The following is a 27754-nucleotide window of genomic DNA, read 5'->3' on the forward strand; positions in this document are numbered from 1 at the left end:
GGGGGTTAAACTGAATATCGTTTTTAGGTCTATAAGTCCCTTCAGAAGCAAAGCACTGTCTCCTAGTACTGCATGATGAAACTTATAAAAATAGAAAAAGAGAATGGGTTTGTACCTCTTATACGTGCACACAAAATTTCTAAATTGTGAGAAAAATATACCTTTTTTCTTTAATTCACTTTATTCTGTTCTCAGCAGACATTTCGTACAGCAGGCTGATGCAGAGATAAATGTCCCACAAGTAGACTGGCGTCTTAGCATTTTTATGTTAATTATTTTTTTGGAGCTGGTTAAAAGAAATATTTAGAAAAGTGAAAATAGCGAGAAGCCAGCATGGTATTAGAGGTAGTTCAATATTTATGCGTTAGTGTGTGAATCCAAACGGCAAGGAATAGGATGATATCTGTGCTTATTTGGCATTTCAATGACAAATAGGAGGATCGGAGTTTTAATTAAATACAGGAAATAAAAAATAAAACAATTAAATGATTCCTGGAGAGGATAAATATTCAAATAGAATTCAATGATTCTTTTTCTGTCCTATTAGCAGATGCTCTGATGCCCATTAAGAAAAATGGGAGAGGGCTCAATCGCACCGAAACCAAAATCTCTGATGCCCTTTCTGAGTGACCAAAAGATTGGAGGTCAAGTAGCCCAGAATCAAATGTATATTTTGACAAAAATTTACAATGAATCATCAGATTGATGATGATTGAAATAACGTATTCTTATGATGTCACATTTGAGTGACTCCATTGCCTAATTCCATGCAGTTTGTTTTTGCTATTAGAACTAAGAAAAGGCTTTTTTTCCTGTGTAATAAATTCAAGTTTAAAACGAACGTAAATCATTATTGATAGACAAGTAAAATCTAGAACGAACAAAAATCATGAGACAACGTTTTACTGTTGTCTATAAGAAGGGCCAAACGGTTTCAATGTATTATTTATTTATTGTTTTGGTCGGTTGTAACTCGTTAATGAGTCAGTTATTCTGTTTAACTTGCTAGCAAGTTTCAACTTTTTTCTTACACATGCAGTATTTATTTGCCACAGTATCTTGAAATGCTTTTAGAGTTGACACGGGTGGTAAAGTCTTACTATCCTAAAATATCTAGTCAAAATATTAGGTATCTAGAAATTCCAGCTTTATTTAACTCACCTGTTCACATTTAAAAATTTCTGTATTCTTTCCATTTATTTTATTGAATCTTCATTGCTAAGTATCTTTCCTGTAAGCTAGTTACAGTCCGGTTCTTTAACTTGTAATCATGGTTACAGCTGCAGCTGCGACTTAGTGAATAATACAAAAAAAACTAGCTCATAGTAATGAAAAACAATTTAAAAAAAACTGGCAAGTTAGAAAAATTATTATTTAGAGCTGATTCTGGAATGATAACCATTATATAAATTAATTATAATAGTAAAATGTCATTCTGAAAACAAATTTAAGGATATTTCGAAAAATGAACTGAAAATCCAATGAAAATGGCGTCGGACAAAAACAAAACTGCACGATTGGTATCACCATGGCTGAAAACATTGCACAGCAAACTCATAGTTTCCTAGCTTGATTAATAAGGAAAATATATTTTTTGCCTTGGCAGCACTGATATGGCCTGTTTTTTTTCTGCAGCTAGCGGGCATTTGAATATCATAGAATTCTGTTTAAGGGCTATTATGAAAAAAGAAATTTCTTCATATATTTAATTTTTTAATTAAAAAAGCACAAACTTTAAAATAAAATCAAATTTTGACAAAATCATAATGAAGACGGAAATCGAATCGATGCGAAATTAACTTAATCTTTGGAGGAAGTCAAATCCCCTGATAGATAACTGATTAATTGACTGTACATCCATATATTTTCAATGTACTGAACATAACCTACAATGAACTAACGAATTTCGTCTCATTTCATACGTTTTCATTGTTTTTTATTTTTTTTCTTTTTTTAAGCAGAAATATCAGGCAGTACAATACCGCTACCTAAGTAAAGAACAAAGTTGCCACATTTTGTTTTTAATTTCTTTATTTTTCCTTTCTTTTCACCAAGGCTCTTCGTAGGGACGGAGTTGTTGTAAATATTTCAGAAGGAACTCCTTTGATTTTAAATTGAAGATTCTAATGATCTTAAAATTGAAGGTTCTAATGATTTTAAAAATTCGTCGAATCAAAACTTTAGGATGGATATTTTGGTCAACATAGGGGAAAGTTCCATTATCTAAGCCTCTTTTGATGTCACCTCACCAAAGAAGTTCAGTGGAAGGCTATGCATAATATGTGTGTTTAACCTTTGATGTACAAAAAGTCCAAGGGCAGTCAGCTGAAACTTCAAGGAATGTTAAATCGGGTGTTAAACTAAATCAAAATGTGGTAAAGCTTTCTAATTTAGTTAATTATTAATTTAGTAAAAATATATAAGACGCAAATATGGAGTTTTAAAATACCACTTTTTATTAAGATAAGGAACATATCCTGCTAAGTTCTGTTTAACGGGAAATTGAGAAATTACCACTTCATAGCGATTACGTGGGAAGGTGTGGTTGATAAAAATGTATAAAAGATACATTTTATCGGAAGGGAAAATCTTATACTAACTTTATGCCGGACTGACCTCTGGTCCGTTGTTTTAGAAATACTTTGGATCTTTGTCTTATCATTGTAAGTGTCTGTATCTTATTATATATTATTGTAGTTTTTGAGACTTGTGGTCTACTTGGGACAGCTATTCCCAGTAGACAGAATATATCCGATTATATTATATGGTAAATGAATAAAAGTTTTGTATTTTAGACAACCTCTCTACTATTTACTTTTAGCTTCTTGAATATACCCAGTCGGTACGCCTCACTAGTTCGGTCATAGCCTCAGGCACGCTACCAAAGTTTAATTACCTTAGGGCCAGAGCTTATCTCCCCTATAAAGGGAGAATAAAGGCTTCTATAACTACAACCCCCAAATACCGCAAAAAATACTTCACAGCAACTGGTGGTCGATAGAAAAAGTGGGTCTAGAAGACTAAATAAGGTTGCAAAAAAAAAAAAAAAAAAAAAATTGAAATGACCGTATTAGAAGGGGAAAGTAAATGTACTTCAATTTTAGCGGCGCTCGAATTAGCAAAACTTCGAGCAGCTTTGCTCGAACTTTGGCTATTAGAAATAGATTTGTATCCCCCCAAAGAGTTGGGTACAATAGAAAAAATGGAGAAAAGGCTCAATCAAGAATTGTAAAATGAAAAAAAAATAGTATTCAGTATTTAGCAAGTAGAAGTATGTGAATTGTTAGTAGTTTTATTAGTGTTAGTAATAACTGCAGTATAGTAGTACTGTATATATCTAAATAATAAAGTATTTGTACCGCGAATTGAAATAACAAAATAAAAAAATAATACGTAAATAAAAAAAAATAAAAAAAAATCTAGCTGGTCTGATGAAACGCTGGTAGAAACAAAAGAATTTTGGACATAATAGTAGCAAATAGGATCCTAAGTCATCCTTACTACAGGTACAGGCTATATACTTATTGTTCAAGGATAACACTTCTAAAATTTAGCAAAGGAAGCACATAAATTGTGGTCCGAATAATCATAGGTTAGAAGCTGCAATTTGCAAGTGTTTTAGGAGTAGAGATGCTTCGAAAATATGGTATCTTACGACGTAATAAGCAATAGAATTACCTTTGTTAAAGCTAACAAATACTAGGTTAGTTATGTAGTTTCACAAGCAAAGGGAAGGAAAAGATATATAAATATATATAATTAAAGTACTTGAGGAATGGGATGGAAAAAAAACAAGAAAAGTAACGTTATAAGTAAGAAAGCAAATGTGGAAGCTTAGCAAACGTCGCGGAAGGAAGCAAAAAAAAGAGTTGTTACCCAGCTCTGATGGAAACTCTGCATAAGGCGAGAAATTCGGTGAAAGAAACCGTTAATCACAGAAATTGGAGGCATGGGGATAGGTATTAAAAGGGTCTCCTTTACCAACACAGAGGACCTTCATCTGAATAATGGTGCTAGAAAAAGTTCAAATTCTGGATTAGCGAGATGAGTCACAAGAAAGTTCAAATTTGAATTTTAAACCATGGCCGCTTTTGAGCCATGAAGATGTAAAACAAGACAGTGTTCATGCTTGTTTACAAAGAATATAAGCCCACATTAGGACAAACAGAGAAGGCAATGCATCCTTATGGGATAGCTAATATTGATAATTCTGGTCCGCTCTTACCGTTACTCAATGACGAATTATCCCCAAGTCTAGTCTGATTATAAATCAGTAGAGTTTAGTCGAATATCAGGTAGAGTGTATATCAGATAAAACACGGTCTGATAGTAGAAATCAAATAGAGTGAAGCCAATAGTCCCTTATATTCAAATTAGAGTACAAGTAGATTGTATCCAGGAACTAAATAGAAATAATATTACGGAAAAAAAATAAATTAAATAAAAATAAAACGAGTAAAAACCTCTAAAGAAATATCTATATTTTCTTTTTTAATCGGGATATAGATAACATCAAGTTTTCCTTCAAATATATATCGCCAGTAAAGATTATGACCGTCGCCTTCTAACGTTAAATTATAGTTCCGATCTGAAGTGACATCATAGGTTCCCGCAAAAATTTTGCTTCCGATACGAGATAAGACTTCGCGAGCTGTGAAATGTCAAGACTTGTCAAAACGAATTAGGTTTCGCTTCAAAAAAAAAAAAATAAATAAAGGGAAATAAGTAAGGCCACGTAACTTTTAAAAGGGTGTAGTGAACCTAATTAAATTATACATATTTAGAATCAGAATTAAAAGGCGATTCTTTTGATATGTTAGTTCGGTCATAGCCTAAGGCACGCTACCAAAGTTTAATTACCTTAGGGCCGAAAGGGAGAATAAAGGCTTCTACGACCACAACCCCCAAATACCACAAAAAATACTTCACAACAACTGGTGGTCGCTAGAAAAACTGGGTCGAGGAGACTAAATAAGGTTGAAAACTAAAAAAAAAAAAAAAAAAAAAAAAATACCACAAAAAATACTTCACAACAAAAACATGATAGATTGTCAATGCATATTATCAAAAGGGCTTGTCTCAGGAGGGGCTTAGAGTATTTAGTTGTAACATTCAGGGAATTATGAGGGGGTTAGTAAGTAAAAAAAAATGAAAAATCTGCACGCTACTATTACTACTACCACTACTATTACAACTACTACTTCTATTGGGACTGCTGCTAAGGAAAATAAGGCGAGAATTTTAGTCAATGTTGAGGAGGAATCCAAAATAAATCAATATACACTATTTGCAAACAGGTTGTCAAAAAGGTGTATCAGCAACATCTTAGGAACTGCTTTTTGTCTTTTTAGAGAGAGAGAAATTTATTAAAACAAGAAAAAAACTGAACAACAACAGAGAAAATAATACATAGCAAATACCCCAGATTTCAGTTCACAACTCTGTCCCAAGAAACCTCGATGAGGTTTGTGTTAGGGTCAATTCTCATTATAGTATCTTTGCTAACGTAAAATAGTATTAATTAACTGCTTAAATACACACAAAAAATATTCATTTATGCTTATACTTTGGTCATCTACATTATATAACAGGAGAGTAATCCCTTGACCCATACACACTAAAACAAAGTCCTTTAAACAGATACACAAACTCAGACAATTCCTTAATAAGTTTAGTATCTTCAGGCACATCTAACCAGGATTTAGGTACAAGATGCTTAAAAGAAAACGTGAATCACATAGACGGAGCCAAAATTGTACGGACGTTCTGAGCTTGTCTAGTTGAATAATTATGGACCTGGTTTCCTATTTGAAAAGTAAAATTAAAGCAAGTTCCTAGCTTGCAACTCATAATTCTATACATTAGCTTTACATTACTGTAAAAGAATAAACCAAACACTGGTACCACTCTAAATTTTACTTAGATTTCTCTGACTGAAACACGGTTGTGAATACGAAATAAAATTCAACTGAAAATATATTTTTCAACTTCTGCATCATTCCATACTTAAGGGAAATCTTAACGCTAATAACCTCAATATGTTTCCTAAAAGACAACATTTCATCTGTCTAAACTCCTAAGTACTTGACCTCAGCATTCCTGGTAAATATAACCTCACCTAGAGTTAAACCCTAAACCACAGATAATAATTTATGGAACGACTATAAACAACCACTGATTACTTACTAAGATTAATAACTAGTCTGTTGGCATCTCTCCCAATTTGAATTCGACTTAGGCGTTCTCTCAGTGTTGAAATTAGCTGATTCTCGGTCTTTGCAGCAACTGTGAATTGCGTGTCATCTGCAAACATAGCTACAATTTTCCTAACTGAAGTTTCACTTTCAATCTCTCCACAAGGCAGTTTAACATCTAAACCATCAATAGCGTTACTCAAGTCGTTAATGAAATACAACGGGCCAAGGAAAGATCTTTGTGGCACTCCATTTTTCACTTCCCAAAACACTGATATATCACCATTAATGGACAAACATTGCATTCTACCAGCAAGGAAAGATTGAATGAATCTCGAAGCCTTGCCACAAACACCAGCATTGACGAACTTCCTAAGAAAAATTTTGCGGTTAACGCAATCAAATGCTTTGACAATGTCCAAGAAGAGAGAAGTAACTTTCATATTAAAATCTAAGGAATCGTTTATTGTTGTTGTGAGAAACAATAGTGCCTGCTCCGTTGACATATAGCCACGGAATCCAAATCGGTTTTCATGGACAAAATTTTGAGCCTCCAAAAGTCTTGACAGTCTCCTACAGAAAACTTTTTCAATAATCCTAGAAAACACTGATAGTAATGAAATTGGTCTATAATTATCAAAGGCGAACCAGCCACCACTTTTAAATAAAGGAGTAATCTTAGCACGTTTAAGACAATCTGGAAACACACCTTTGTGAAAGCATTGATTAATCTAGAGGAGATTTTCCACTGACCAACATACTGCACGTGCTGGTAAATACTAGTACTGCTCCTTCAACTACTGTTACTGCTGCTACCATTTCCACTACTATCTCTAATTAGAGTTTTCCTCAATTCGCTATGTACTTCTCCTTTTTTTAAAACTCAAATTCAATATTTCTATTAACATATCTTTAAATTGATAACCACCATTTTAGAAAAAGAAATCAAATTTACCAGACTATCAGCACTTGAGAACTTATTATTTTTTAGTTTCATTTATATGGATCATTTTGATAGACACTGTCTCAAGGAGGAATTTAGCAAAATTAATGATTTTTTAAAGGTTTTTCAAGGTGCAGGCAGAGGTTTTAAAATTAACCCTAAGAAGACTAAGCTTCTAATTTTGTTTAGGATTTCATTCCTTTTTCAATAAAAATTTCTTAATGTGTTGAGTTTGAACCATAATAAAAATGTGAGGTTCAAGCATGCATAACTTTCTTAATAACATATACTATGTGTAAACAATGATCGGATTGCCTAACTTAAAGCCGTAGTCCTGAGGACTCTGAGGAGGTTGACATCCCCAAAATCATAATTAGTAGACCTGCCAACAATGCTAAACAAAATATCTCTATTGAAATTTCGATCGGATATATTTTGGGGGATAAAATGATTGGGGGGGGGGCTGATTGCCCTCCATTCGCTTTTGACCTTTAAAAAGGGTCCTAAAACTTTCGACTCCTAATCAAATGAGCTCCATCCAATCCAAAGTTTGATCGACTACCCGTTCCATAAAAGCTTTATACGCCCATGGCATAACCTACAACCATTGCCCATTGGCTCTGGGGGATGTTGTAACCTACAACCATTGCCCATGGGCTCTGGGGGATGTTGTCCACCCTAAAGACATTTTTATATGATTTTTGGACTATTGGTAACAAAATTGCTATGTCACAATATCAATTGAATGTATTTTGAGAAAAGAGGATGTTAGGGAGGGTGCTAGTTGCTATACACCCAAAAGGCCATATTACATAATCTTATTACTATTTTTGAATAAATGGTTGTCTCAAAACTTTTATCGGATATATTTTTGGAAAACAAGACGTAGGGGGGGGGGCTACTGCCCCCGATCAATTTGACTCTAAGAAAGAGAGCTAGAACATCATATTTCTAATACAATAAGCCCATAATACAATAAGCCCACTGTGGAAAAATTATTTCTATATGAACCTTATATGCCCAAAGGGCATAATTTACGACCCTTGTCCTGAGGGTTATGGGAGAGGATCTTTATCCACAAAGACATAAGTTCCAGACATTTACACTCCATTGAACAAAGTGGCCATATCACACTATAGATCGAAAATGTTTCGGGAAATAATGGGCGTGAGAGGGGATTCTCACTCCGTATACTTTTGGATATTAGAAAGGGCAATAGCTCTTTCAATTTCCAATCGAATGAGGCTTTTTTGAAATTTTTACGACAACACTTTCTATAAGAACATTATATGCCCTCAGGGCGTAACTTACAACCTTAGTTCTGCGGGCTGACGGGAGGGGGGAGGGGGTGGTTGTGATCCTCAAAGGTCTAATTTTCAGAGCTCTGAGCTAAGTTCAACAAAAGGGCTATCCTAAAATGTTGATTGGATGTGTTTGAGGACGTGGTGGGCGTGAGAGGGAAGTTGGGCGTGAGAGGGAAGTAGTTACTCTCTATTGTCCTTTTAAGAGTCAAAAGGGATTGGTGGGCATATATATATATATATATATATATATATATATATATATATATATATATATATATATATATATATATATATATATATATATATATATATATATATATATATATATATATATATATATATATATATATATATATATATATATATATATATATATATATATATATATATATATATATATATATATATTCTTGAAAACAGCTCCATATTTTCTCGGGAAGAAAATAGCATCTTGGGATATTCTGGCCTAAAAAAAACATCTAGATAGGTCAGAAGTTTAAGAAAATTCGTTAAGAGCCTTAATTTTAGGGGGTGAAATATGTAAGTGACGTCTATGTACACCAGTATGGCAATGACGTTGCCACAGTTGTCACTGTGGAAAAATTGAAGATTTTCATGTGTGGAGAAGTTTACATTAAATTGCTTAAACAGCAAAAAATTGATAATTGCAAAAATATTTGCATATATTTTGACCAGGGATTTCAACAATTCAAAAAATATGAAAAAAACGACAAAAAGTTTGAAGCTTAGCAGAAACTGTTGTTAAAAATTGAACTTGCGGAAATAATCAAATATTTTTGAATATACTTTAGTACGAAAACCCATTAAATTGCATAAAGAGCAAAAGACTGGTAATTGCAAAAATATTTGTATATATTTTAACAAGGGATTATAACAATTCAAAAACCTTAAAAAAGAAAACCTTTTTAAACACAGCCAGTTATATAATATTTCTCACACGGTGGCTGTATCGAACCTATGGTAACGTCCTGCCTTTTTAGATCGTTTTAGTGGACAGAAATTTCAATATGCCAGTTAAGAAAAAAAAAAACTATATAAGCAATTTCGAAGCCGGGCTCCGGCACTTGGCATGTGATAGTCTTGCATGTATTGATTCTTTTTGTAAGTAGCAATGTAACATTTCCTTCTTCTTCATTTTCGTTTTTGACACTCTCTAGTTCTCGTTTTCACATTTATTCTAACCGCACTTGTCTTCTTCCCCTTTAAATGTTCTCTGAAAGTTCCAACTTAATACTCAAAAATATATTCTTGATATACGCTATTTTGACAATACGAATACACATAGCGTCTTTTGTTCAGTTTAATTTTCCACTTATTACTGTAAAAGGAAAAGTGTGTAGTAATAATGGTGGTAGTTGTAGTACTATTGGTAGCTGGCAATCATTGCCTTTTTGATCATCTTGTTTATCATTTTCCGAATTTTCCAAATTAATATACTCAGTTATTCCTGCGTTGCACCCTTTTGACAATCCGTATATACCAAACGTATTTAGTTTAGTTCAACACTCCCCTCGACATTCTATGAAAGGCTCGCCGAAATTCCCTTCGTCTTCTTGGAAAGTGAGGTTCAAGCATGCATAACTTTCTTAATAACATATACTATGCGTAAACAATGATCGGATTGCCTAACTTAAAGCCGTAGTCCTGAGGACTCTGAGGAGGTTGACATCCCCAAAATCATAATTAGTAGACCTGCCAACAATGCTGAACAAAATAGCTCTCGTAAAATTTCGATCGGATATGTTTTGGGGGATGATATGATGGGGGGGCTGATAGCCCTCCGTTTGCTTTTGACCTTTAAAAAGGGTCCTAAAACTTCTGACTCCTAATCAAATGAGCTCCATCCAATCCAAAGTTTGATCGACTACCCGTTCCATAAAAGCTTTATACGCCCAGGGCATAACCTACAACCATTGCCCATGGGCTCTGGGGGATGTTGTAACCTACAACCATTGCCCATGGGCTCTGGGGGATGTTGTCCACCCTAAAGACATTTTTATATGATTTTTGGACTATTGGTAACAAAATTGCTATGTCACAATATCAATTGAATGTGTTTTGAGAAAAGAGGATGTTAGGGAGGGGGCTAGTTGCTATACACCCAAAAGGCCATATTACATAATCTTATGAATATTTTTGAATAAATGGTTGTCTCAAAACTTTTATCAGATATATTTTTGGAAAACAAGACGTAGGGGGGAGGGGCTACTTCCCCCGATCAATTTGACCCTAAGAAAGAGAGCTAGAGCATCATATTTCTAATACAATGAGCCCCCTTTGGGGTATATACGACCACACTTTCCACAAAAATCTTATATGTCCTCGGATCATAGCTTGCACCCCTCTGCTGAGGGCTTTGGAGGGGGGGGGGTTCTCTCATCCTCAGTGAAATAATTTACAGACCTTTCATATACACTTTACAAAATGACTATCTGCAAATTTTGATTAGATGTGTTTTGGGATTTGATGGCCGTCGGGGGGGGTGGCTTGTTTATTTCCAATCACGTTTACCTGTTAAAAATGTTATTTTAATTTCCAATCGCATGAGCCTTTTTGTAGTTTCTACGAGAAACAATGGCTATCCCAAAGGTTCTATCAGATGCATTTCGAGAAAATACGAGGTGTGTGTGCGGAGGGGGGATCCACTCTCCGATCACTTTTAATATTTAAAAGGGTAATAGAACTTTTGATTACCAATCCAACGAGCCCACTTCGAAGTTTATATGACTATGCGTTCTATAAAAATCTTATATGGTCCCAGGGAATAACTTACAACCCTGACCTCGAGAATTGGGGGTTTTCTTAATCTCAAGAACATAATTTCCAGACTATTCCGATACGCTGAAAAAAATAACTATCTCAAAATTTTGATGAGAAGTATTTAGAGAAATTAAGGACATGGAGGGCATTTGCCTTTTGATCACTTTCTACTAATAAAAAAGGTACTAGTCTTCTCAATTTCCAATGAAATGAGCCTTTTTGAAGCTTCTGCGACAAAACTTTCTACATGAACCTTATATGCCCACAGGGCATAAATTACGACCCATGCCCTGGGGGTTATGGGAGAGGATCTTTATCCACAAAGACATAATTTCCAGACATTTAAACTACATTAAACAAAATGGCCATATCAAAATATTGATGGGAAATGTTTGGGGAAATGATGGGCGTGGGAGGGGATTCTCCCTCCGAATACTTTCGAATATTAAAAAGGGTAATAGCCCTTTCAATCTCCAATCGAAGGAACCTTTTTTGAAATTTTTACGACAACACTTTCTATAAGAACATTATATGCCCTCAGGGCGTAACTTACAACCTTAGTTCTGCGGGCTGACGGGACGGGGGAGGGGGTGGTTGTGATCCTTAAAGGTCTAATTTTCAGAGCTCTGAGCTAAGTTCAACAAAATGGTTATCCTATACTTTTCATTGGATGTGTTTGGGGACGTGGTGGGCGTTAGAGGGGGGTAGTTACTCTTCAATCACTTTTGACTATTAAAAGGGCACTAGCCCTCTCAATTTCCAATTGAATGAGCCCCTTTTAAAGTTTCTACGACAACGCTATCTATACAAACCTTATATGCCCCAAACCTTTTATGCCCTCTTCGCCCTGGGTGCTCTGGGGGGTTTTTCATCCTCAAATACATAATTTTCATAACTTTCAACTACGTTGAAGAAAATGGCTATTTCAAAACTTTGATTGAATGTATTTGCGGAAATGATGTGTGTGAGAGGGGGGATAGTTGTCTTCCACTTATTTTCAACTATTGAGAATGTCTCTATCTCTTTTAATTTCCAATCGAGTGAGCCTTTATTTAAGTTTCTACAATAACTCTGTCTATACAAATTTTATATGACGCCAGGGCATAACTTATAACCCTGTCCCTGAGATCCGTGGGGGGGTGTCAACCTCAAATGCCTAATTTACAATATCTGTCAACTACTTTGAAAAAAATAGCTATCTAAAGGTTTTTATTGAATTTGTTTTGGGAAAAGGTGGTTAGCCATCTTGTTCAAAGTAGTTGAAAGTTTGAAGTTAGGTCTCTAAGGATGATATCCCTCACAATCCTCAGAGCCGGGGGTTTAAGTAATAACCTGGGGGCATGTAAGGATCAAATAGAATTCCTCGTCGTAGAAACTTCAAAAAGGGCTAATTCAATATTAAAATGAAATGGCTACTGCCCTTTTTAATAGTCAAGATTGATCGAAGGGCAACTAGCCCCCTCCCACGCCCACCATTGCACCAAACACACCCAATCAAAATTTTCAGATATCCATTTTGTTCAACGTAGTTGAAATTTCTGGAAATTAGGTCTCTGAGAATGATAACCCCCTCAGAGCCCTCAGGGAAAGGGTTGTAAGTTATGCCCTCGCGGCTTATAACGTTTTATAGAAAGTTTTGTCGTAGAAACTTCGAAAAGGGCTCATTGGATTGGAAATTGAAAGAACTGGTGCCCTTTTTAATAGTCGAAAGTGAATGGAGAGCAACTAGTCCCCCTCTCAAGCTCACCATTTCTCCAAACACATGCAATCAAAGTTTAGAGATAGTAGTTTTGTTTAACGTTGTTGAAAGTTCTGGAAATTATGTATTTGAGGATGACACTTCCCTCAGAGTCCTCAGGGCTAATGTTTTAAGCTGTGCCCTGGAGGTATATACGGTTCTATTGAAAGTGTTTTTGGAGAAACTTGAAAAAGGGCTCATTTGATTAGAGATTCAAAGGGTTAGTTTCCATTTTAATAGTCGAATGCGATTGCAGGGCAACTAAACCACCTAAAGCGCCCACATTTATCCCAAGCAAATCAAATCGAAATTTTGAGATAGCCATTTTGTTCAACGTAGTTGAAAGTTCTCGAAATTAGGTCTTTGAGAATGATAATTCCCCCCCCTCCCTCCCACATCTCTCAGGGCAAGGGTTGTAATTTATACCCTGGAGATATATATTGTTTTTAAAGAAAATATTGCTATAGAAACCTAAAAAAGGGCTCAATCAAATGGAAATTAAAATGTCTAGTGCCCTTTTTAATAGTTGAAAGTGATGGACAGGCAACTAACACTCCTTTAAAGCCCTAACGTTTCCCAAGTATATACAATAAAAATTTTGAGAAAGCCATTTTGTTCAACACAGTTGAAAGCTCAATAACTTATGTTTTTAAGCACGACACTCGCTCTCCAGTCTTCAGGGCAAGGGTTATAAAGTAACCTTTGGGGTATATAAGCTTTTTATTGAAAGTTTTTTCGTAGAAACTTGAAAAAGGGCTCATTCAACTAGAAATTCAATGGGCTAGTGCTCTTTTATATAGTCAAAAGTGATTGGAGGGCAACTGTCTCTAAGCTATCTCTAAACTTTGATTGGATGTGTTTGAAGGAAAGGTGGGGATGAGAGGGGGTTTAGTTGCCCTCAAATCACTCTCGACTATTAAAAAGGGCACTAGCCCTTTGAATTTTCTACTGAATGAGCCCTTTTTCAAGTTTTTACGACAAAACTTTTGATAAAAACCTAATATGTCCCCAGGGCATAAATTACAAATTTGGCCCTGAAGACAGGGGAGGGGGGGAAGTGTCCTGCTCAGATATAAAATTTGAAGGACTTTGAACTGCGTTGAACAAAATGAAGAACTCGAAATTTTTATTGGATGTGTTTGGGTAAATAGTGGGCGTGGAAAGGGTGTTAGTTGCCTTCCAATCGTTTTCGACTATTAAAAATGGCACTGGCCATTTTAATTTCCATTCGAATTAGCCCCTTAAGCAGTAACTATGACAATACTTTCGATAAAAAGCTTATATTCCCCCAGGGTAAAACTTAAACTCCGTGCCCTTAGGGCTGCGGGTGGTGTTCTCATCTTCAAAGACATAGTTTCTAGAAATTTCAACTACGTAAAACAAAATGGCCATATCAAAATTGTGAGTGGATATATTCGGGGAAATGGTGGGTGCGAGAGGGAGATTATTTGCCCTTCAATCACTTTCGACTATTATAAAGTGCAATTTGAATTTAGAATCGAATAAGACCTTTTAGAAGTTTTTATTATAAAACTTTCTATAAAAAAATTATATGCCCCCAAGGCATAACTTATGACCGGTGCCTTGGAGGCTGTAGGGGAGTTTTCTCCTCGAAAGCATAAGTTTTATTTGAAAATAAACTACCTGGAACAAATGGCTATCTCAAAACTATAATTGGATGTGTGTGGGGGGAAATGGTAGGCGTGGAAGGGGTGTTACTTCCCCTCCAATCACTTTCGACTATTAAGAAAGGTACTAGCCCAACCAACTTTAAATCGGAATGAGCCCTTTTCGAAGTTTCTGGGGCAAGTCCTCTGAAACGAAGCGTCCTGGTCTAGAGAAAAAAAAACACATCGTGCCAATATCGTTCTTTAATTTGGCAGCGCTATTTCGCTGCCTATGATTCTTGAAATTTTGATCTCAATGCTCTTAACCTTAGAAGTAGTTGCAATAGAAGTAGCAGCAGTATTAGCACTAGTAGTAAATGTAGCAGTAACAGTGGTATTAGTAGTAGTGTACACATATTGTCTTTGGGTAAGATGATCTTCCCCTTTAAGTATTCTCTGAAAGTTCCAACTTAATACCCAAATAAATTCTTGAGATGAGCTATTTCGGCAAGGTGCATGCACATAACGTTTTTTTATTTAGTTCAGATTTACCTTCAATATTGTAAATAGAGTAGTTTGGCATTAGTAGTGGTGGTAGTTTTAGTAGCATTGGGAGCATGCAAATATTGCCTTTTGGATCATCTCCCTTGTAGTTTCCAGAATTTTCCAAATTAATATACTCACTTATTCCTGTGTTACACCTTTTTGACAATACATATACACATAACGTATTTTGATTTAGTCCAACACTCTCCTAAAACTTCTCTAAAAAGCTCACCTAAATGCCCTTCGTCTCTTTGTCAAACATGCACACTTTCTTAATAACATATACTATATGTAGACAATGAACGAATTATCTAACTTACAGCCCTTGATCTGCAGACTGTGGGGAGGTTGACATCCCCAAGGACATAATTGCTAAATCTGTCAACAATGCTGAACAAAATAACTCTCTTACAAGTTCTACCAGATTTGTTTTGGGGAATGATAGGCTTGGGAGGGAGGGGGGCTGATTGACCCTCATTCACTTTTGACTCTTATAGAGGGCCATAAAACCTCCGACTTCTAATCAAATGAGCTACTATCAATCCAAATGTTATACGACCACCCGCTCCACAAAAATATTGAATGCCCTGGGGCAAAACTTACAATCCTTCTCCGTGGGCTTTGGGGGATTGTGTCCACCCTAAAAACACTGTTATAGGATTTTTGGACCATTGGTAACAAAATGGCTATCTCATAATTTCAATTAAATACAATTCAGGAAACTAGGATGTCAGGGAGGGAAGGGGGACAATTACTCTCCATCATGTTTGACTCTTAAAAGGGAGCTAGAACAACACATTTTCAATCACATGAGCATCTTCTAAAATTCAAAGGACCATCCCTTCTATAAAAACCTTATATAACCCTAGAAACATTTTATTACCGATACCCCCTGACTCTGGGAGATTATGTCAACCCAAAGGTATTATTATATGATCTTTGGACTATTTTTGTACAAATGGCTATCCCAAAATTTCTCTCGGATTCATTCGTGAAAAATACGAAGTAAGGGGGGGGGGGTCAATCAATTTGGCTTTTAAAAAGTAAACTAGAACATTCGATGTCCGAACCGATGAGCCCTTCGGAGTTTATACGACAACCCTTCTCATAAAAACCTCATATGCCCTCAGAGACTAACTTACAACATTGGCGCTGAGAGGTGTGGGGGGGGGGGGAGGTATCATTCTCAAAGAAATAATTTCCAGAGTCTTCAACTACGCTGAACAAAATGGCTATCTCAAAATATTTATTGGACGTGTTTGGGAAATGGTTGGCGTGGGAGGGGGGTTAATTGACCTCCAATCACGTTCTATTATTGAAAGGATTATTAGCCCATTCAATTTTCAATCGAACAATTCCTTTTTTAAGTTCCTACGACAACTCCTTCTATACGAAGTACCCTGATCTATAAGAAAAAAAATAGTCATCGCCATTGCGCTGCTTATGATTTTTTGTGTTCAAATTTTGTCAGTAAAACTTTTAATATAATTTACACTTAACTGAAAAAAAATGACCGTGAAATATCAGTTTAATATGCATATATTGATATTTAACCCTAAAATGCTTAATAATTTCTTATATATTAAACTCAAAAAGTTGAAAATTCTTTTAAATTGTTTTGTCTTCAGTAAAGTGAAAAATATGTTCTGGTCTTGAGAAGGCAGGGGGTTTTGTTGAAAAAGTATCTGTTCGTTTTTTATTGACAGAGTTTTTTCATGGATTTTTTTTCTGTATATTTTTCTCTTTTTAAAATGAACCCATGGTTGGCTTGCAATTTCCATATTGGACATACTTTTTTAACAATTTCGAATCCTATCATAAGTTGTATTGTTTATTTTGGTTTTATACCTCCTCAAGTTCACCTGAAAAGTTTAACTTTAAAAATTATAAATTAAATACCATTCCCAAAATTCTATGTGTGCTCTTCAAAGAGCATACATATTCTATTTTTGCTCTTTGATATCCTGTTTAAATTTACACTTGTTTGGTCCATTTAAGTTGTAAGAACAGAAGTAGTAATAGTAATAGCCCAAAAAAATTCAACTTAAAACCCCAGTTCTTCTCCAGATAATGCTGAGGTGTCTTATTTACAATTATTTACACCCCTACACTCGTAGCGACATAATTATTGGACCTAGAAGAACATGACTGATTGCCATATAATCACTTTTGCCTCTTAGAAGGAGCACTAGAACTTTTAATCTTCAGTCAAATTAGATCCTTTAAACATCCATTTCCTTTAAACTTTATCAATATCCGTTTAAATATTCCTTTAGAGCCTGATCTTAATACCCATAGCTTGCGTATTAGCGACAATTGCAGTAGCAGTAGTAACATCAGTAACAGTGTGCATATATTACCTTTGGTTTTGTTCAATAGCCCCTTCAATAAACTCTGAAAGTTTCAATTTAATATCAACAATTATTTCTTAAGCATTCCCAATAAGTCCTCTTGCCAGCCTGTGTGGGCATAGTGTGTTCCAATTCAGTTTAATAAAGTGTTAGTGTTCCCCAAAATTGTTGCCTTAATACCCTTAGCTCTAGTAGCAGTAATAGTTGCAGCAGTAGTTGCAGTAAAATTAGTTGCAGCAGTCGTAACTTTAATTTCAGTAGTAGTAGAAGCAGTACTATGATTAGAAGGAGTTGCAATATGATGCAAATATTGTCGTTTGTTTATTTCAATATTCCCTGCAACAAGCCCTGTAAGTTTGTTCTTAACACAAAAAACTGTTCTCAACATATTGCTGGTATGCCTTTTTGACAACCTGCATACAGACGGCGGGTTGTAAATTCAGTTCACCTTCCCTCTAAAAATTTCCTGAAAATTTCACCTTCAAACACTTAGGCATAGCTGTAATAGTAGTAAGAGCAGTACTGTTCGTGGTGTTTAGCCACCAGTGTTATACCGGTAGGCCACAACGCCACTGGGGTGGTAATATACGGGTGTCACCACTTATTGGAGGGGAAAGCCCCGGCCCCAAAATACAACGCGAATCCCACGTCTAGCACACCGGTTATACAAATATCGGGTTTGGTACTACCCGATTTACAGTATACCCTGTCCCAGGGTATGATAACACGATCGAGTGGTCAAATGGCCACTTTCTAAAGCCAAGTGTACCCGCCATGGGTTCCGGCTAGAAAATCTCTAACTCTCTCCTTGAAGATAACAAACCCCCCTGTCAATATAATAATGACAGTGCCTCGTAGCTCTATTCCTACCCTGCCTGGGTTACGAAAACTAATACACAGTTTGTAGAAAATACCTTACTTGTATTCTTCTAAAATGGTCACAATAATAACATCTATAAATTCCAATTATAGACTCCCTATACGGGGTCTCAAAGTAGACTAAATCAAAATAATATTTTATACACCACTGTTCATATGGGTGGACCTACGCTTGGCCCAGCCAATCATCTCCATATCCATTCAAACCCAATTCTATCTCTTAGATTTATCTTTCAATGACTCCAAATCAGGAAGTACAAAAATAGAACTTATTTCAAAGCTTACTTATTGCGACGCCTCTAACTTAGCAACGAGAATTTAACCTGTCTTTTAATCTTATACTATAAGCAAATGTAATTAAGAAAACGAAAACAGGTCATTTATCTGAAATGAAAAGAAACAGGGGTGTAACCCCAACACCTCCCCCCGTAAGATAAATGACCGCCCACGCGCTACCTTGGTCCACCCTTACAAATATAAACACATAACTTCAACTTTACAAAATCCATTTGCCTTCTCTCTTCCACCATTGTCTGTGCTACTACTTCACCCGCTTGGCTCTAGATCGGTCGTCATCGACGCGTCTCTACTGTAGGACCACCATGGTCTAGATCGTATAGCATCAGCATTAGGCTTTGAAGGTTGAAGTCCTCAAGATTCGTAGACAATGATTGTGCGCAGCAAAATCAAATACAAAAAATTTTCTCGCTCTCCCGAATTTACATTTGAGAGGAGCAGAGAATCAGTTTCTGGCAAATATTATGATGTCAGCCATCCTGAAAAATTGGCTGCACTACCCTCTTAATTTCTATCTGTAATAAGAACCCCACATCTCAATCAAAAAGTAAATTGGCCCTTGGCATTATTTCAAATAATCTAAGGCTGAAAATGCAAAGACCTGTGAGAACGGTAAGGGCACTGGGAATGAAGTAAAACTTTGAGATAACCATGAGTCGCCTTTTTTCTGGGTTCCCTCCCCTGGGATAATTAAATGAAGAATATGCGTTGATGCTAATTGCAGATGAAACTTCGATACTGAATATGGTTTTCCGGAAATAATTGTTGATTCCCATGAAGAATAACAGCTATGAATAGTGTTACTGGACAAAGGTTTGGGTGAAGTATGAAGTGACTGGGAGAGAGTATCCCCCGAGGACTCCAGATCAGAGAGGCAAAATCTCGGTAAAGGGATCACAACTTGTCCGCCAGTTGTGCATTGAGGAAAAGGGCTATCTTTCGTGACCTCCCCGCAAGGGATCTTCCCCAAGGGATTCCTCCCCCTCATAAAGGATTGACATATCTTTTGAGTTGATAATACCAATCTCAGATTCCTTTCCAAGTTTCTCCAATCCGACTCGACATTCAATCTCTCCCAACTTTCCCCCAACCCGTTGCAGGTCATTCATTTCTATTTTTTTACCATCTTGTTTTATTCCCCATGGGTCTTTGACCTCTTTTCCCCCCGTATTATTTATGTTATCAAGGCACAGCCCATCCAACATTTTATTTTTCTCCCTATTATTTATGTTTTCAAGGCACAGCCCATCCAACATTTTTTTATTTTTTGCCACTGCCGGCTGAATCTCCAAATTTTGTCTTTTTTTTACACTCCTCTTTTCATCTCTACTTTTCTCAATTTTGTCATTCGCGCAAAATAATAAATCATCGTTAAATCTGATTTGGACTCCAGTGTCAACCATCTTTGACTGCATTACTTCATTGTAGCTCCGTTTAATATCTCTTTTCTCTCTCTTAGTTTTCTTTTCTTTTGTATTAGCATTAAATAAATCGTCATGAAATCTGAATTGGACTCCAGTGTCCATCTTTGACTGCATTTCTTTATTGTAGTTCCGCTTCGCATCTTTTTTCTCTCTTTTAGTTCTCTTTACTTTTACCGCAGAAATAAATATTTCGTTATCAAATTGGAACTGAACTCCGATATTTGGTTTTTCATATTTTACTAAAATTTCTCGAACTTTGAGAGGAAAAGCGCGTACAATAAATTTCGTCTCATTTTTCTTTGGTCCAATCAGCGCTTCATTTTGGCAGCCATTTTTCGGCGTCTCATACTCGTTAAAAGTGTTCTCAAGTTTTCCATTTTCTGGAAATTTGGATTTCCAATTTCCGATATCTCCAAAGTTTCCTCTTACTAAAACATTCACTGCTAGCGTAGATACTAAGCCTACCTTTATTGTTTTTCATTGGACCGCACCGTCTTTCTTTGCAATTTCTATTCTTACCCAAGCGGATGGGGATCGCTGCTTATCTCCATAATAACACACTGTTGTAATATTATTCTTATGGTCTATTTCCGTCTTTTTAATTAGGTCCATTCGCACAAAAGTTTGCTCACTCCCCGAGTCAATTACCATTTCGGTCAATTTTCCGTTTAATTTCCCTTCTATTTTATGTGATTTCACAAACTCGTCAATATTTCCTTGATTATGTGCTATAGCCCAATTCGTTCTTTTATAGGTTACTTTCTCCTCTTTATTATGGCAATTCTTAGAAAAAGGCTCCGAGAAATCAATTTTTACCAGATTATCATCATTTGGACTATCAAGCATTTTTATTTCTGATAGGGCGGTGCAGCCTCCCAATTTGTTTTATGGGCCAACTCACCTTCACCCTAATCAGCGAAGTTAAATATTTTCTTGTAAAAGTGTTTAATGTTTGGTAATTTTTATTTTCTCGCTGTTAATTCTTAGACAAATTATTATGACTATCTGACAGCCTAGAAGTTAGTTGTGATAAAATCTCACTTTCTGGAATTCCCCAGCGGGCTTCTAATAGACCTATCATGGTTCTTTTAAACTCTTGGTGATATCTTTCTTCTTTCTCTCTAGCTATTTTATCAGTCTCCTTTTTTCGTTCTCTGGCTATTCTATCAGCCTGTTCCTTTTGTTCTCTATCTATCCTAATATTCTCTTCTCTCTGCTCTCTAGCTATCTTCTCTTTCTCTCTTTCTTGTCTATCTGTCCCAATTTTGTCTATACGGGCCTGATGAAGTATTTCATTGGCTTGACTATCTTTTTCAGCCTGATGAAGATCTCTGGCTATCCTCTCTTTCTCCATGAAATTTAATATACGTTGTGTCATCTCTATTTGGGTAGTTTTTCGCGAGCCCCTGCTGGATCTCGATTCAACACTGCCCCTTCTACTCGGACTACTGTGATTTCGTCTTTCATTACTTTCTTCTTATTTAATTTTCTGAATCCGTTCGTTCTATATCCGTATTGTCTCTTTCTTTATAGGCTACTCAGCCTTCTTGTCCTCTTTTCTATTCTTTCTAATTTAATCTTGCTCAGCCAGCATTTTACCCCCATACTCTTGTTGCTCTCTTTCAAAGGCCGCCATATTAGCCTTACTTTCTATTTTCATACTTTTTCTATGGGCTTCACTCGCCTTTCTTGGTCTTGCGTTAACCTCATTCGTGTCCGATATAATTTAAACATTGTGACAACTGAAATTACCTCATCAGTCTAAATGATAGTTCTTTCACCCATTTAACCTCCAGTCTCTCACAAAAAATTGCTGCGTGTCAATTATATTTTTTCACTCTAGTTAGTTGCGTGATGTATTGATTTGTAAATGTTTCAATTATGATCTAAGAAGAACTGGCCCATAATAGATTTCCACAAATCTATTAATTGATTCCGTATTTTTTTTCTCTTTATATGTAATCGAAATGGGTTACTCTTGTAGACTAAATTACTTGTCTCTTCAAAAACATGAAATTTTTTCACTATCATGTTTTGATAGGTCCTTTTGTTGTTAGCACCAATGTTTGTGGTATTTTTAGCCACCACTGTTACACCGGTAGGTCACAACGCCAGTGGCGTGGTAATATACGGGTATCACCACTTATTGGAGGGGAAAGCCCCGGCCCCAAAATATAATGTGATGCCGCGTCTACCACACCGGTTCTGCAAATATTGGGTTTGGTACTACCCTATTTAAATAATACCCTGTCCCAGGGTATGACGACGCCATCGAGTAGTCAAATGGCCACTTTCTAAAGCCATGTGTACCCGCCTTGGGTTACGGCTAGAAAATATCTAACTCTCTCCTTGGAGGTAACAAACCTCCCTGTCAATATAATACTGTCGGTACTTCATAGCTCTATTCCTACCCTGCCTAGGTTACAGAAACTAGTACACAGTTTGTAAAAAATACCTTACTTGTATTCTTCCAAAAGGGTCACAATAATGACATCTATAAATTCCAATTACAGACTCCTTATGCGGGGTTCCAAAGTAGACTGAATCAAAATGATATTTTTACCCCACTGTTCAAAGGGGTGGACCTTCAGTTGGGCCAGCCAATTATATCCATCCTCATTCAAACCCAATTCTACCTCTTAGCTTTATCTTTCAGTAACTCCAAACCAGCAAGTAAAAAAATAGAACTTACTTCGAAGCTTCTTATTGCGATACCTCTAACTTAGCAACGAGAATTTAACCTGTCTTTTAAAATTATACTATAAGCAAATGTAATTAAGAAAACAAAAACAGGTCATTTATCTGAAAGGAAAAGAAACAGGGGTGGAACTCCAACAAGTAGTATTAGCATTATTAGCAATAGTACTAGCAGTAATATCTCTATAGAGCAATTTATATAGCATATATATATATACTATTATAGTTCTAGTAGTAGCAATAGTATTTTGTCAGTTGAACATCTCTCTTATACATCCTATAAGATTCAATTTAATACAACTAGCCTTTGCTATTAAATTGCTGATATGTCTCTTTTATAACCTGTATATTTATATAATTCTATAAATATCCATCTTCATGCTCTTAGCCTTACAAGTAGTTGTTATGGAAGTAGTAGTAGTAGTAAATGTAGAAGTGGTAATGGTAATAATATTAGTTCCAAATTAATATGCTCAGTCATTTCTGAGTGACGCCCTTTTTGACAGCTCGTACACACATAACACGTTTTGATTTAGTTCAACTCTCGCCAAAAGGTTCATTTGTATATTCTTTGTCTTTTTGAAAAGTATTTACAATCTTTATTGAAAGTCATTAATATAGGAGAGATTTGGGTACGTTGGGACGCGGGTCCGTTGAGACACGTGTACTCCTAACAGTAAACTTCAAGCTAAAAATCTGCCGCTACTCACACCTCAAACGCCATCTCTTGGACTATCTCTGGATGCAGTAAAGTGGTCGCATGTGGAACTTTCTATCACAAAATTTAGGTAAGAATTCTTTATGTGGTCTTTGAAAAATATTTTTGCTTTGCGATATTCTACGGTACTCTTAGGTAAGCAGCTTCTAGAAAATTGCTTATAGCCCAATAGATAGAGAAATTTATCAGCTTTTCAGTGGTGTAAATTTTGTTGTTTTCTTCTGCCATCTAGTGGATGATCAATTTTTTTTTGTAAGTTTGTACAGTTAGGGTACTCTGGGACGCGTGTTCCGGGGTACATTGGGACAGGTTCAGTTCATTGTGTACCAGGGTACCCTTGATTGCTTTAGCCTAGAGAACTTTCGAGATTATGATTCTTGTCTTATGTTAACTTCTTTCTTTCGTTTTTCTACTCTCGATTGGCCTTGTGTTATAAGGTAGCTACAACAATCCTAAAAAACAACTCCCCATAATCAAATATTTTACAAGCTAGGCCAATCGTATCCCCCTCAACACATAAAATAAATTCCACTAGTTTAAAATAAATTCCAACAATCATTAAAAAAATTACTTCAAATCTATAATCTAAGAATTCATAAGAATCCCATACTATTTCTACATTCCCTAAAAATTTACTCAATTTTTTTTCATAAAATAAACTCCACTAATTCAAATCTAAGTCTTCAAATCAAAGACCTCAAATCTAAAATCTACAATCTAAGTCTCAAATACTTCAAATCTACACTCTATAATTTTTTTTCTTTATATCATACAAAATCCTATATTATTTCTATATTCCATAAAACTATATTCAATCATAAACTCCATACATTCAAATTTTTCCATTAAATTTAAATCTTACCTAATATATAAACTTAGAAGAACTTAAACTAAATATATAAACTAAAAACTCTTTCTTCCGTTTTAGAATGCCAAAAACTAGGAAAGCTGATCCGTCGCTTTACGTCTGGAATGAGGAGGACATGAAAAAAGCAGTAGAAGCTCACCTTTTTGGGATGCCACTTTCAGCAGCTGTTGAAATTTACAATGTCAAGCGGTCAACTCCTAGCAGATATGCCACTGCGTTTTGTAACAGAACAGATGAAGAAAAAGAAGAGTTTAGTTACACTCCCGCCTATGACAACAGGCGAGTATTTACGATTGAGTAGGAGCATCAACTTGAAGAGTACATCCTTCAAGCAGCCCGAATGCACTATGATCTCTCCAGGAAGAGAGCAAAAGAGCTTGCTTGGGTTATGGCGAAAGAAAATGGACGTGCATATCCGCCAAGCTGGGACAGAGAAAATTCTGCAGGCAAAAACTGGTTGAATGGCTTTCCTAGAAAGCATCCTTCGATTTCTCTTCGAAGGCCAGAACCTACAAGTATCCAGAAAAATCTTTGGTTTCAATCATGTTGTTGTTGATACTTTTTACGGGAATATCGGAGAGTTGTATTCAAAATACAAGTTCCCTGCTAGCTGGATCTTCAACCTCGATGGGACTGGGCTTGCGAATGTCCAGACCAAGTGTCAAAGAGTGCTGAGCCCGAAGGGAGTAAGGCAGCATGGTTCTGCGACTTCCCAAGAGTGAGGAAAGCTGGTGACCATGGTGGGCACAGTAAATGCCATAGGAGGATTTATCCTAGCCTTTCTGATTTTACCACTAGTAATTTTGGAAGAAGGACTTGTTGGTGGAGCCCCCCCCCCCCACAGACTGCTGGAATAGCAAGTCGCAAGTCTGGAAATGCTTGGATGACAAAGGATCTGTTTTTGCTGTATTTAGAGTACTTTGTATTGCATGTCCACCCATCTCTTGAGAATCCTGTCTTGATTCTGATGGACAATCATGAAAGTCACACCATTTGCGATGCAATTCCGTTGGCCAAAGAAAAGGGAATACATTTACCTACGTTCCCGCCGCACACATCATCCAGGTTGCAGCCTCTCGACGTTTCGGTTTATGGACCTTTAAAGACTTACTGGTCACAGGCAATGGCGAACTGGTTGAGACTTAACCCCGGTCGAGCAGTGACGGAATATGAGATCGGTGAATTACTGGGGGTTGCTTTTCCTAAGGCCTTCTATCAGACTAACATCACTAACAGATTCTCAAAGCTTGGAATTTTCCCGCTGAATACTGGAGTGTGGCAATAGTATGACTTTCTTCCTGCTTTGCGACGAGAAGATACTACTGAGCGGGGAAATAAGTCTGCCGCTGTTGACGAAAATTTACCAGATCTGCAAGAGCTTCAGTTGAGCTAGAGTCCCAGTACTACAACCCATTTTACTTCGTTTGTTGTGCCAGAAGATATTATAACCCTGCCATGAAGGGAGGCTACAAACAGAAAGACATGCAGGAATCCTGGAGTATCCAAGATATTGACTTCTACACCGGTGAAAGACTCGATCCAAGCTGCAAAAAAACAAAGGAAGGCAAAAAAAAGAAAAGAAGGATCTCAAGAAAAGAAAGAAATCGGCTCCTGCAAAAAAGTCGAAGATTCAGAAGAAAACTACCAAGAGATTGCTGACGTTCAGGGACGAAAGCGAAGATGAAGCAGGACCAGGGGATTTTGAGTGTGACAACAATTCTGACGACTCGTTCTGCTCTAAGGATTTGCAATTGGCGGAAGAGGAGTCTGTGACTCCCAGTATCAGTTCCGGTGACTTTGTTGTAGTCGACTAGAAGTGGAAAAAGGGATCGAAATTCTACACTGGCGAAGTGCTTCAGGCTAAGCCAAATGGCTAAACTGCCAAATTTTTGAAACGAAATGTTCCAGCCTGGAAGTTTACGTTTCCGAAAGAGCGTGATGAAGCGATTGTCAATATCTCAGAAGTAGTGATAAATTGCCAGTTCTAATGGTCTTGGACGGAACTAAACGCATTGCCAAGATGATCAGCTTTGATGCAAACCTGACCAACTACTCTGTTGAATAACTTTTTAAATAAGTTTATTGTATTTTTACAGTTTTATACCACAAAATATACGAAGTTTTAATTGATTTATTATGGAGTCCCAAAGTACCCACCACCCTGACCCATAGTACCCGCACAAGTGGTACTCTGGGACGAAACGGGACCCTCTGAAAAATAAGTCTTGCTTTTTACTGCGAGCAAACAAAATCTGAGAAAAATCCCAGTAAAAGTCAAATGGTTTTGCAACAGATTGATGTTTGATACAGGAAAATTGGACTGTAAACGTAAGAGATATTGAGCTTTAAGTTGAACTTATCCCAGGGTTCCCGACTCTCCCCTACGCTATTAGATAAAAAAAACAAGTTTTTTTTAACTGAAAGTAAGGAGCGACATTAAAACTTAAAACGAACAGAAATTATTCCGTATATGAATGGGGCTGTCCCCTCCTCAACGCCTCGTGCTTTACGCTAAAGTTAGACTCTTTCTCACGAATTTTTCTTAAAACAAAAAACTTTAGCGCAAAGAGTGAGGTATTGAGGAGGGGACAGCCTTTTTCATATACTGAATAATTTCTGTTCATTTTAAGTTTTAATGTCGCTCCTTACTTCCAGTTAAAAAAAATTATTTTTTTAATTTAAGTTTTGAACGTTTTTGAATTAATGCAGGTTTTTATTTTGACTCACCTTAGATGAAAATTTAAAACAAAATTTGCGTATTCATTTTACTTTTATTTGGTTAAATGGCTTATTCGAAAGTTGTTTAATTTTATTTACGAACCTTTTTATTCGTAATAAATGTACGTAACTTACGAAATAACTTACATAACGAACTTCTATATTCATGTATTTTTAATACGTATATTAGGGAGTTCGTTCTATATTCAGTACCTCGCTCTGTACGCTAAAGTTTGAATTTTGTTCCAATCATAGGCAGTGCAATAGCGCTGCCTAAGTAAAGAACGATGTTGCCACAATGTATTATTTATTTTTGGCTCTTGGTGTTCGATCAGGGCACCTCGTATCGTAGGAGTTGTCGTAGAAACTTCGAAAAAGGCTCATTCGATTGGAAATTGGAGTGGCTTGGGCCCTTTTTAATAGTCGAAAGTGATTGGAAGGCAACTAACACCCCTTCCACACCCACCATTTCCCCAAACACATCCAATCAAAACTTTACGATAGCTATTTTGTTCAGCGTAGTTGATTTCCAGCTAGAAATTATGTTTTTCAGGAGGACACTCCCCCACAGCCTTCAGGGCAAGAGTTGTAAGTTATGCCCTGAGGACATATAAGGTTTCTTATAGAAAGTACTGTCGTAAAATCTTCAAAAAGGGATTATTTGATTTGAAATTGAAATGGCTAGTGCC

The sequence above is a fragment of the Artemia sp. Qi Xiang Cuo genome, chromosome 20 (genome assembly GCF_049724085.1).
Source record: "Artemia sp. Qi Xiang Cuo chromosome 20, ASM4972408v1, whole genome shotgun sequence".
Lineage (NCBI taxonomy): Eukaryota > Metazoa > Arthropoda > Branchiopoda > Anostraca > Artemiidae > Artemia > Artemia sp. Qi Xiang Cuo.